Source organism: Gorilla gorilla, chromosome 7 (genome assembly GCF_029281585.2).
Source record: "Gorilla gorilla gorilla isolate KB3781 chromosome 7, NHGRI_mGorGor1-v2.1_pri, whole genome shotgun sequence".
NCBI lineage: Eukaryota > Metazoa > Chordata > Mammalia > Primates > Hominidae > Gorilla > Gorilla gorilla.
The window spans coordinates 140,618,728-140,631,060 of NC_073231.2; the positions used below are offsets into that span (position 1 = coordinate 140,618,728).

At 35.6% G+C, this 12,333-nt stretch overlaps 1 long non-coding RNA gene and 2 other non-coding genes across 3 annotated transcripts in view; all 3 read right to left on the minus strand.

Moving 5' to 3' along the window:
* The window catches only part of LOC115935623 (uncharacterized), an 88,151-nt gene extending 75,908 nt beyond the window's left edge, over positions 1-12,243 (minus strand). The window contains exon 1 of the long non-coding RNA XR_008667615.2: positions 6,544-12,243. This is a non-coding gene — a long non-coding RNA (uncharacterized lncRNA). The remainder of the gene's footprint in view (positions 1-6,543) is intronic.
* Positions 7,906-7,993, minus strand: MIR30B (microRNA mir-30b). Its single transcript, NR_106206.1, has one exon. It is a non-coding gene; the product is annotated as a microRNA mir-30b (primary transcript).
* Positions 12,244-12,256: 13 nt separating the features above from the next.
* Positions 12,257-12,326, minus strand: MIR30D (microRNA mir-30d). Its single transcript, NR_106262.1, has one exon. It is a non-coding gene; the product is annotated as a microRNA mir-30d (primary transcript).
* Positions 12,327-12,333: the final 7 nt, after the last annotated feature.

The following is a 12,333-nucleotide window of genomic DNA, read 5'->3' on the forward strand; positions in this document are numbered from 1 at the left end:
ATTTGAGTGTCTTCTACTTACCAGGCACAGTGGTAGTTTGTATGAATATTTCACATCAATCATAACAAGCCAGAAATAGAGATGACCCCTATTTTGTCAAGCCAAAGAGGTAATATAGCTTGATCACTGTCATATGACTAGAAAGTAGCAGGGCTATAATATAAACCCAAGGTTTTTGATTCTAAGATAATACCTTTTTATAGTGCCATTATGTTGCTTTTACACAATTTCTGATAATAGCACTTATTAATTCATATTTAGTGGACAGTTTTCTCCATTTGGCAGTCACTTTATTACTTTATTTTCTTAGTAAAAGGAAAAAAGTGTGAAAAAGGGAAGTGAAAAATTGATCCAATCCTTAGGATTACAATGGCAATTAAATAGCTGTTTAAAAAAGCGGGGGTGTGGTGGGTTGAGAATGTGGCCAGATTTTTTAGAAGACCTGTCACCTTTGCTCCCAGACCATCTTCCACTCAGAGGTGGAGGGGACCCTGCTTAAAAAATAAGAATACAATTTTATTCTTTCAGCAAATATTTATCGTGCCAATGAATTTATAAATATGAGTAAACCCATCTCTGTCCTCAAGGGGCTCACAATCTAAGAAGGGAAGTGGACACACAGATAAATTAGTAGTACATTTAGCACTAGTGATAGCAATTTAGCACTACTGAGTACAAGGCACATTTATGGCACAAAGAGAGGACCAACTACCTTGGAGTTCCAAGATCAATATACTATTAAGACTTGACACTGGAACTGAGTTTTGAGAAATGGGATATTTCCTGAGTGCTTGGTATGTGCCAGATAGTGTGCTACGTCAGAGGTCCCCCAAATTTTGGCACCAGGGACGGGTTTCCTGAGACGGTTTTGGGAAGAAACTGTTCCACCTCAGCTCATCAGGCATTAATTAGATTCTTGTAAGGAGCACGAAACCTAGATCCCTCACACGCACAGTTCACAACAGGGTTTGTGCTCCTGTGAGTATCTAATGCTGCCACTGATCCGACAGGAGGCGGAGCTTGGGCCCTAGTGCTAGCTTGCTCCCTGCTCACCTCCTGCTATGCAGCCCAGTGCCTAACAGGCCACGAGACCAGTACCAGTCAAGAGTCCGGGGGCTGGAGACTCTTGTGCTAAGTGATTTATCTAGATTATCTAATCAAATGCTCATTACAATTTAAGAGACAGGTGGCCCCATTTTACAAATGAATCCAGGTGGTTTAACCAATAACTCATTCTACTAAATACTGTGCTCTACCGACATGCACAAACACACAATAAAATAAATAACTGAATGTAGTCACAGAGGAAAAGGAATTTACAAGACTGTAACATTCTCATTTACATACAAAAAACATGAAGTCAAAATGTGTAAGGAATTAAAGGTTACATAGTAAAGACAGAGATAGCTCATTTCTTCTATTTAAGGCCTGTTGTATGATCACTTTTTCCTAAAAATAGTTTTCTCTTCCTGGTTTTGCCTTTAACTCCTTCAAACAATCCATTAGCACTTAGAGCTATCTCAAATCACATGCCAACTTACCAAAGAATGAGGTCATTAAATGACTGCAGCACAAGGACACACAATTTAATAGGGTTAGCTAATATTTAATATATTTACTGTAAATATCAGTGTTTTATAAGTACTGATCTGAAAAGACTGAGAAACAAGTAAAACAAGTTTGCCACCTTTTATGAACACTGCTTCTTGCATGTTTAACCTGTTACACATGGACATACATACACGGTATAAGTTCAAATCCCAGGCTAGCCAACACAATTTTAGAAGAGACTTCTCTAATATAACCTGCTCTATTCTACCTATCTTGAACGCTTCATACCTTGTAATGTTTTGTTTGTTTTACTGTTCCAACATCCCTGTACAACCTGGACCGCATAAAGCTTTTCAGGCACTCTGATTAGTGTTTTCTAATGTTACTCCTTGATAATCTTTTACCTGCTTTGTCTGAACTGCCTGAGGCAGGCTTAATCATTTTTTAATACATAATGAAATAATACAGACTATTTATCTGTTCAGTTTGAAGCTAAACAGTTGAATGCTTGCGTAAAAAAGTTTAACTTCCATAGGATCAAAACAAAAACCCTAACATTCTTATAATGCAGTTTTAAAAACACACGTCAATTAACTTAAAGATTCAAGGTGGATGACCTTTAAGATTTGACTGGGATACACATCATATGATTTGGTGGTACACACTGAGGGAGCTCACATGAGCTTGGACGCAAAATAAATTGAAATAGTACTTACTAAACAACTTTGTTGCTAGCACTGTGCAGGGTCCTTCACATAGTTCTCTTATCTAGTCCTCCTAACAACCTGATAGCCACCATTTTTTTATTTTAATTTTTTTTAACAGAGAACTATCCAGAAAAGATGAACAACTTGTTCAAGGTCACAAAAATGGCAAGTGAGGGAGCCTAGATTAGATCAGAGGTCTAATTCCCAAGGGTATGTTTGTGATATTGTGAAATATATATTTGCTCTTCATCTCCATTTCCTAAAGCCCTTGGAATCTCTGAAATTGTAAGAATGTCATTTGTATGATAACGAAATGAATGTTGCTGGGGACCCGTAGATAGCTTCAGGGTGGGGTCTGGTCATCGGAAAGATCAAAGCATGATGAGATGGTTGGAGCTTTCAGTGCCACCCTCCAACCTCCAGGGACACGACAGGGCTTGGAGATTGAGTTAATCACCGGCGACCAATGATGTAATCAATCATGCCTACAGACTGCAGGGGCAGAAATGGAGTAATCCCTTTCCTCCCCATCATACATAATCATGGTGGATACCCCTATAATGAAAAAAAGTTAACAAGTATAACAAAGTTATTACATGCATGTGTGTGCACAGGAGTCATACAAAATGTGAAAACTCAAAGAGCTGATAGATGGCTGACACTTAAGTATCATTTTCATTGGGGAAATAGGGGGAGCTGTAAATAAATGGGCCTGAAGATCAGACAATGGTTTGTAAATGATTCCCTTTGGGAACTAAATGGGACTGGAGAACAGATAATAGATTGGGACAGGTCATCTGGGCTCCAGGTGTGGTGTTTAATTTTCAGTCTCTTCCTCTGTGATATAAGTTTTAATCTCTGGTTAATAAAATTACAGGGATGGAATCGCAGGCAACTGTGTTCCTCTTTAAGGTCCAGTTTCTAGGTAAATAAGGGAACTTTGGTGAACAGCCTCATCTTGTGCTTTGGGAGAGACAGGATTTGGGTGAGGAGAGCTGGAGAAGGCCAAGAGGCCTTGAGGCTGCTTCTTTAATTCAGCATGTCAAAGCCCCATATTTTGGGGTATTGATTTCTGAACCTTAATGTAATGAAGCCTCCACAGAAACTCAGAAGGACAGGGTTCAAATGAGCTTCGAGATAGCTGAACACATGAACTGATTATTCCCAGAGGGTGGTGCACCTGGAGAAGGCACAGAAGCTCCGTGACCCTTCTCAGTATCTTGCCTATGCTCCTTGTCTTTCTGGCAGTTCATCTGTATCCTTCATAATATCTTTTATAATAAATGGGTAAATGTAAATAAAGTGTTTCCCTGAATTCTGTGAGCTGCTCTAGCAAATTAATCACACTTGAGGAAGGGGACCTCTAGCCAGTTGGTCAGAATCACAAACCGCTAACTGCTTGTGACTGACATCTGAAGTAAGGGGTAGTCTTGTAGAACTGAGCCCTCCACTTGCGGGATCTGACACTATCTCCCAGTAGATAATGTCAGAATTGAACTGAATTAGAGGACACCTGGCTGGTATCCACTGGAGAATCTTCAGTAAAGAACTGCTGGTTGCTGGTGAAGAGAAATCCCCACACACATTTGGTGAGAGAAGTGTTGAGTGGAATGTGAGAGGAGAAAGCACTTCTGGTTTTTTCCTTTATCTCTAATAATGTTCCTTCTCCTGCATTGCACTGCCTCCTCAGGAAGCACCAGGAATAAGAAAGGACATCTGCTTTTCACACGTGTCACTTGACAGACTTGTCATGATGATGGGTTAATAAAGAGACTAAAGAAAACCATTACAAAAAAAAATCTGAAATTTACTTTGGCCACGAAGATGAACAGCAGTTGGACATTCTTGACAACTGCTTCTACTTTAGGTCTAGTGACTATGAAGCACAAAGATTCTCCACATATCATTAATAAATAAATATATATATATATATGTATGCAAGCATGTATTAACTTTGCTTAATGTTTTAGTTTAATCTGATATTAATTTCTATATGTTAAAAGTTCATTTATCATCCATGTAACATAGTCTTCTGCACATCTAATCATGATATTATATCAGTGACATAGTCTGGTCACTGCACTTAATACAAATACTGATTTGAAGAATTTATAACATTAAAAAAGTTTAAGATTACAGATTGAATGACCATTTAGAAAGTTATCTGAAAAAGAAGGACTGACAATACCCAACCCACAAACTGTTTCTCATTCATACTCATACCTTTACTTGAAAAATAACTCAGCATTTTGGTGACTACTGACTGTGCTACTGACTACAAACAGGAGATAATTTTTTGTATGTGCTATTGACTACACATAGGAAAATAATTTTGTTATATTAAGTATAAATAAGATACCCGCCCCCCACCAAATTTTCAGATAACCTATAAAGTGGGGAAAGCTTATCATAACGTCAAAATGACTGGGATATCGAAATAAAAGTAACTGTATACCTTTTAAGTGCCTTTTATACCCTTCAACCAAAAAAACCTTATAAAAGTCCTCCCTACCCCCAGGGAATTTGAGCTCTTACAACATTTTCACAGAAAACAAGTGGCAAAGGAAGTTTCTCAAACTAATTTTAAAAAACAGAACAACCCACAAATCCTGTTTTTAAATATTTTTTGACAAAAGAAAAATACTGAACATTTTTTAAGGAATGATTTTGAAACAAGCAAGGAAAAGGTCACAACTTTGAAACCAGTTATAACTGCACCTGGATAGTCCCAAGACGGAAGGTTAAGTAGCTCAACAGGTTCTACTGCTCAGATTTTGAATCACAGGAATAATGTATATTAAATAGTAAAAATACCCTTGGGACTAGTTGTTTTCCATAAAAGTTAAAGAAAGTTAAGGCTAATATTAAAAAATAATCCTAATTTATATACATATAAAAATTCTAAATGTGAAATTGTTGTTTTATAATGTACTAGTAGCTTTGAGAAGAATTAAAATTAAAAAAATAAAAATACCTTTACATTTTAACCTGGAATTTAAAACAAGAATATTTCTAGATTTAAAAAACCTCTCAATATGAAGTCATTATCAATGAAGAGGTTAGTTGATTATAATGTTGCATAATATGTTGCACTGAGTAACACTTTGACATTTACTAAAAAAAAAAAATTAAAAAAAGTGGAAATGAACATAACTAAAAGATAAACTCTATTATATATTACAGATTCCCCCCATCTTAACTGACGTTTTTCAATTACTGAAGTCTACAGGAGATATTTAGAACCATTACATTTTCCTATTGGAAATCGATGAGAAGAGAAATAAATCATAAACAGGGGAGAAGCTAAATAATTCATGCCAAATGCTCACCAAATAATTATAAGATACCAAATCTTCAAAATTCACAGAAAAAAGTTCAAGTTTAATTTCAGAACATATCCCAAAATTATCAAAGACATTCAATTTTACATTATGTTATCTATTAATACCAAATGGCAATATGGTAAACAAGAGGGGAAAACTGAGACATTTTAACATATATCCAGATTTCATAACATTTAAAACTGATAAGCACACATTAATCAGAAAATATGTGGTTAGAATATATTTACTAAAATTCTGTAACAATTCTAATAAATATACAGTGTTTTAAAAAATGAAGGCATGTACCTTCCTGTAAGGGTGGGAGACAGCCAACTGTAAGTAGAATGTTTCACTGCATTAATTCAAACAAGAAAAATACTCAAATTTTCACTTAAGTACAACATAGTTTCACGTATAGCTTCTTCTAAGAGACAAAGTGAGGCAAATCTGATAGCCCACATGATCAAAGACCTTATTATATAATCAGGAATGTATGTAATATAAAGATATAAACATATGGCCATTAAACAAGAAGAAAAAAGGCAATGAATTAAACACTAGAATTAGGAATTTAACCTACAGGCTATTTTGTAGCCTAAACCACATGCATATGCTGAGTATTTTTCACATCTAGCATATGAAAGAAAAATTCTGTATTTTATGCACTGAGGTTCAAAAACAAATTGATGGGCAATTCCCAAATATGCTTAATTTGGGAGAAAAACACTCATAAAACTACCTTTACATTATATGCTTTGTAATGCATTGCAATATGTTTCTCAAAGTACTATAAATTATAAAATAATGTAAAAATTTGGCAAGTTTCAAATTAACATGTGGAGCTCACTAAAACATAGTATGCTTTGCACCTAAGTACAGAATAAAACAGCTCTCTCGTAATGACAAAGAAAATAACAAATTATTCATTAAACAAAATATATAATTAGAAAAACAGCACTCACCTTCAACAAGTCTCCATGCTTTCATTTCACATTTTTATTTAATCATGTATTTCTCATAACATTTAGACATCTTCCACAGGAGCACCAAACATGAATTCTAATTCTGGATTTAGGCACAGGCAAGAGCATACAGACACTTGCCAAGCTGCTAGGATGTGTGTACTTCTTACATAATTTTCGTTTTATACTTGTTTGTTTTGCTTTTTACCTATACAGAATGTGGATGCATCACCAAAAAAAGAAAAGGCAGGCTGATTTCATGGAATTGAAAAACAAAGCTATAAAAAATTAATTTTCAGTATTTTAAGTAAAGACATGAAAATGGAAATAACGTTTAGACCAATCAATACATATATAGAACTAATTATCAGGTATTAGCTTATTTTTAAATTGTTACCTCATTTAGTCTCAACAATCCTATCAGGTAGGTGCTATTATAATTTCAATTTAGTTGACTGAGGAAACTAAGGCACAGAGAGATTAATAACTTCCCTCAAAGTAACATAGCGAAGTAACTCGCAGAATCAAGATATGAGCTCCAGAAGCTGGGATTCAAAATTCTATGCCACTATATTACAACAATATCAAAGATTCAAAGCATTTCCATTAAACCAAAAAGTTGGCATCATCTTTATTGCTAAAATAAAAACAACTTATGTCTGCTTTAAGCATTATGGCAACTATTTACTGAAAACCTAAAACACAGCATTAATAACTAGCATTTATTGAGTACTTAATATGACAGGTACTGTACTAATGAACAACTTTATATTCATCATATAAGTCAATCCATGCAATCACATACCTATTTTGCAGATGAGAAAACCACTGAGGTATGGAAACAGTGCCTTTCCCTCCTCCAAATCCCTTAGCAAATTCACTTGTGGAGTCCAGATGGCAACAAATGTCTGATGTCAAAGCCCATGCTTGTTAAAGCACACTGCAATACTACAAACCCGACCCCAACTACCAAACAAGGGCATTCTTTTGTCCCAATACCCAGAGCCTTATGTCATGTTAGTGCTATAGCAAAATTGAAAAGATACAATAAAAATTTAAATTGAGTAACAAATTGAAAGGAATTTTAATAAATTTTTAATAAATTTAGGGTAATTTTTCCTCTATAAGCATACTGTTTTTCTGTTTTAACTACTCCTACTGCAACCATGCTTTCTTCTGCTTTTCTCTGCAAACATATTCAAGTAGATCCCTGCCAGCTAGACAATTAACACACTTTTTCTCTGGGAGAACAAAATGGTCTCACATTTCCAACAAACCTTTAATTACATTAATTACATTAAAAATTCAAGCCTCTGTATACTATTCTTGCCAAATCTTTTATCAATGTTAATTGGTTGATATTCCAAGTCAGCTGAAGTAAACATCCACCTCCCAGCCAATCCATGTATTACAGCTGAGTGTAGGATGTTTACATGAACTGGAACTTGGTTTAAAGCAGGACTTAAACTCTTTACTAAGTTTGTACGGTTCTTTACGTAAGACTCTGTTGAAAAAAAGAACAGACACAGCATTCACATAAATGAGGCAAGACTCAATCAGAAAGATATCCTGAGAGAAAGTGTAGAATCCAAGGAAAAGGCAGAAGTGAGTTGGGTGTTTGTTTCTTTGGAAGTGGGGGCGTGTCCAGGGTGGTGGGGGGCACTACAGGCACACTACTATGCCTGGCTAATTTTTCTTATTAAAAAAATTTTTTTTAGAGACAAGGTCTCACTATATTGCCCAGGCTAGTCACAAAGAAGTGATAACGTTTTTCACCAGACGAATTTACAACAATAAATGCAGACATCCTGTAGCGTTCCATATCTAAATGTAGCTGATTATCCAGCCTTCCTATATCCTTCCCTTCAAAACAATCAAACTTGCATTTATAAGAACTTACTTGATGACCAGTAATGATGCATCAACCAATCTTCATTAAGAAGATTCCTCCTTTAGGTAAAAGACAGTTAATGAAACACTGTGAGGAGCTTAGTCATCTCTCCTCCCCCTCAACCCTCTCCTCATCTTCTCCCCCACATTCAGAATTCAGATAATTTCATCTCAGGCACATCTTTCCCACACTCTGATCTCTTTCCACCTTCTACTGTTCCCAGTGTCATTAAGGTGTCTCAAAGAAATGTCTCCCCCTCTTTTTGCATTCTTTCTGATTAAAAATATATTCCCACAAATATCTCTACTAACTATTACCAGTGGTCCTACCAACACACTTGAATCAAAGAAGAGGAAATCTTCAAATTTGGAAGTAAAACTACATATAATAACCACTGCCAGCAAACTTTAAAAATCTTTGGCATTTCATAGGTAACCCAGGACTTTCAGGAACCTCCCCAGTCTCTACCTAGTCTCTTGTCCCTTTGGGCTGTTTTCCAAAAGCATTGGTTCTCAAGATTAAATACACATATACCTCCCCACCACCCCACTCTACAACCATACTGCTTTTCTGTTTTAACTACTTCTATTACAACCGTATTTTTTTCTTCTGCTTTTCTCTGAAAACACATTCAAATATGCCCCTCCCAGCTAGACAATTAATATACTTTTTCTCTGGGAGAAAAAATGGTCTCACATTTTCAACAAACCTTTTTATAATCAAACTTCTGGATTAATACATGTTTTTAAGTTAAGGATTTTTCTGTTTTACTTCATGTATTAAATGGGCATAATATCTAGCAGGAAAAGAATGTAAGATGAGCTCTGTGATTCTGAAAGCATGGGCCTAGAGGAGCAGCATCAGCAGTACTTGGGAACTGTGGGGGAAAAAGCACATTCTCATGTTCCACCCCAGACCTACTGAATCAGAAACTTTTTTTGCAGGGCCCAGTAATCTGTGTTTTAATCAATAAGCCCTCCAAGTAATTCTGATGCAAGCTGATATTGAACAGCAATGGACTGTTTCACCAAACCTGTCGGAAAGCTAAAGCAAAGACAGCAGTGAATGTCAAATTACTAGGAAGTTTGTAATATGGTACAGATAAGAAAAAGGCAATGCCAAAACATGTAGCATGGGTCCACCCACAATTAACCAGGCTAGGCAAAGTGTGGCAGAGACTATCTGAAACATCCTTATTTTAAAAAGTAACTAAGCCCAAACTGATATTCAAACAAAAAAAAAAGAAAAATATTACCTGAGCACACACAGCAAATAATGCACATTGATTCAATGAATAAAGCTGTAACAAGAGTAGAAGGGAATCACAGAACATGCTCAATGCAATACCACATGCATGCTGGGGTTTATAGGTTCACAGTCCATTTCTGGGTAACCTCAAGCCCATGACTCATGTAGAAGGAACTGAGGCGTGGAGATCAATGAGAACATGTCCAACAGTGTATTTATATGACTATTTCTAACCAAGAATATTTGTACAAAAGCATCTAATTTGAAATAAATTGGAAGACCCAATTTTGTAATTAGTTATTTGCTTTAAAAAGTTGTCCTTAAGTCATTTCAGACCATATACTCAGGATAAAATACTGTCATTTACAGAATGGTGTTCAGTAACTAAAAATGTTTTACTTTAAATATCAATTTGTAGAACAAATCTTAAATAATAAATAATTTCTGTGCTTTCTAAGTCCTATCAATGAATACCACAATTTTTTTCTTCAACACTAAGTTAAGGGCTAGGGAAACAAGTTATTACAGGTTTACTGACAAATACTGATGATCTAACATTTCAAGCCATTTGCTATAAATAATCAATTGCTAACCTTATAGGCCAATGGGAAGTTACTGGTTCTTCAATATAAAAACATAAAGAAGCCATCTGAAAACTACTAAAAAAGGCTGTACCTATGTATTATACTACACTGAAGCAAGGGCATCCAGAATTAAAACTGACATCGTCTTTGATTCACCTCATTAGAGGCAGAATAATATAGAACAAATGTTACATAACACAGATTGCCCCATTAATCTGTAGCATCTAGGGATAACTGGCCTAGCTGGGCAGAGTATAACAGCTTTATTATAAAGAATGCCTACCCCCTCGTTTAGCTTAGGTTTGGCCTTATCATTTTGAAAAACCTTTCAAATTTCACTGTATAAATTATGCATCCATCTTACTAAATTTTAAAGCTGTATATCAAAATTTTTCATAAGAAATAAACAGTGTCACCTGGTCAAACAAAATAATCCTATTACCAGAGAACACATTACATTCTACCTTTGGCAGGGAAGACTTCTGAGCTCAGTAATAACTATCCTTTCACTGCTATTTGAGTCTAAGGCTTCCAATGTGCTAAAACAGAGGGCCACAGAATATGCAATAAATCTGCTTTATTTAGAGTTCATAGGAAGGGATGCTTGATGCATGCTAATCATCCAGCCTGAAAATTGTATTTACAAGTTGGAAAGCCACCTGAGTCTGAAGCAACTGACCCCCATCCCCAAATAAGTCTTATAAACTACTACTCTAACAAAAGAGCATTTAAAAAATAAAAGCTGTAGCACAAATACATCTGGGGTAACTACATTATGACCAAAACTGTCATTTGCTCATCTGGATAAAAGATAAGAGGAAACAGTAGACACCGCTGCAATAAGATAATATAAAATCATTACTAAAGTACTATACATGCAAGGTGATTTACTTGCTGTTTATAACAGGAAAAAATAGAATTGTCAAGATTTAATGTCTCTGACCTCAGAAAGCTTATAATCTAATCAAAGAAAATAAGCATGTAAATACATTAGATTGGCAAGACCTTTATGTTTTGGTTTAATCATGTACGGAACCTAACATAGTATGTTTAGCAGTTTAATAAAAATAAATGATTTTAAAAAACCAATGCTTTATTGAAAAGAAAAATGCCAATAAAATAGAAATGTTTTCCAGTGTCTGAAAGACTAACAGAAATAAAATAACAGTTTTTTAAAACTCAGAAAATAGCTGCTATAAAATTATACATTATCAATTAGTCCACACTGAGTGTCATCTGTGAGAAAAGCCCTGGATTATTCAGATCTGTGGGGAAATACAAAAAATAGATAAAATACAGCTGCTTTCAGGGCAGCTATATTTTAAGGAGGAAGCAATAAATCTGAAAGCAACAATCTGAAAATACTTAGGAAAAATATTAATATAAAAAGACATGCATACCCATTAGCAAATGTAAACAGGCTTAGTGGCTTGATGTCTTGCAGTTTTTCTTAGAAGAGAGTTCTAATTAGGAGCTGTAATATCACTCAGGGTGAGGGGAACAGGAAGTGGGGGGCTAAGAGGACGGAGAAAAATGTTGCACACACATCTCTTTTAAGTATAGGGAAAGCTGAAATTTCTAGATTGCATACTGCTGGGTGGTAGTGATGAAATTATTCTCCAGAACTTCCACAGAATTTACAATGGAGAAAATCAGTCTCCTGAACTGTTGGGATGTTAAACTCCAGCCTACTTGGAAAGGTTATAAAGACTAAAATTTCATTGACAGGGCAGAAACAGGAATAGGCGGGGACACTTTTTATTTAACTAAATTCTCTAAGGTCCAGCAGCAGCACGCTAAGTCTGGGAAGCTCGAGACGGCATATCCTGTTATTAGGAGAGCACCCTACATTCAACTATCATAATACGTGCACTGTCAGTGCAGTAAAAGAATGCAGCTAAAGATTTCTGAGGTTTTCCCACACATTTTATAGCCTCCTCAACTCCACTCCGGGACAGAATTATATCAAGAGGATGTCTGTGAATAGCCGGTAGCAGCAAACATCTGACTGAAAGCTTAGCTGTGTCTTACAGCTTCCAGTCGGGGATGTTTACAACAACAGACTTT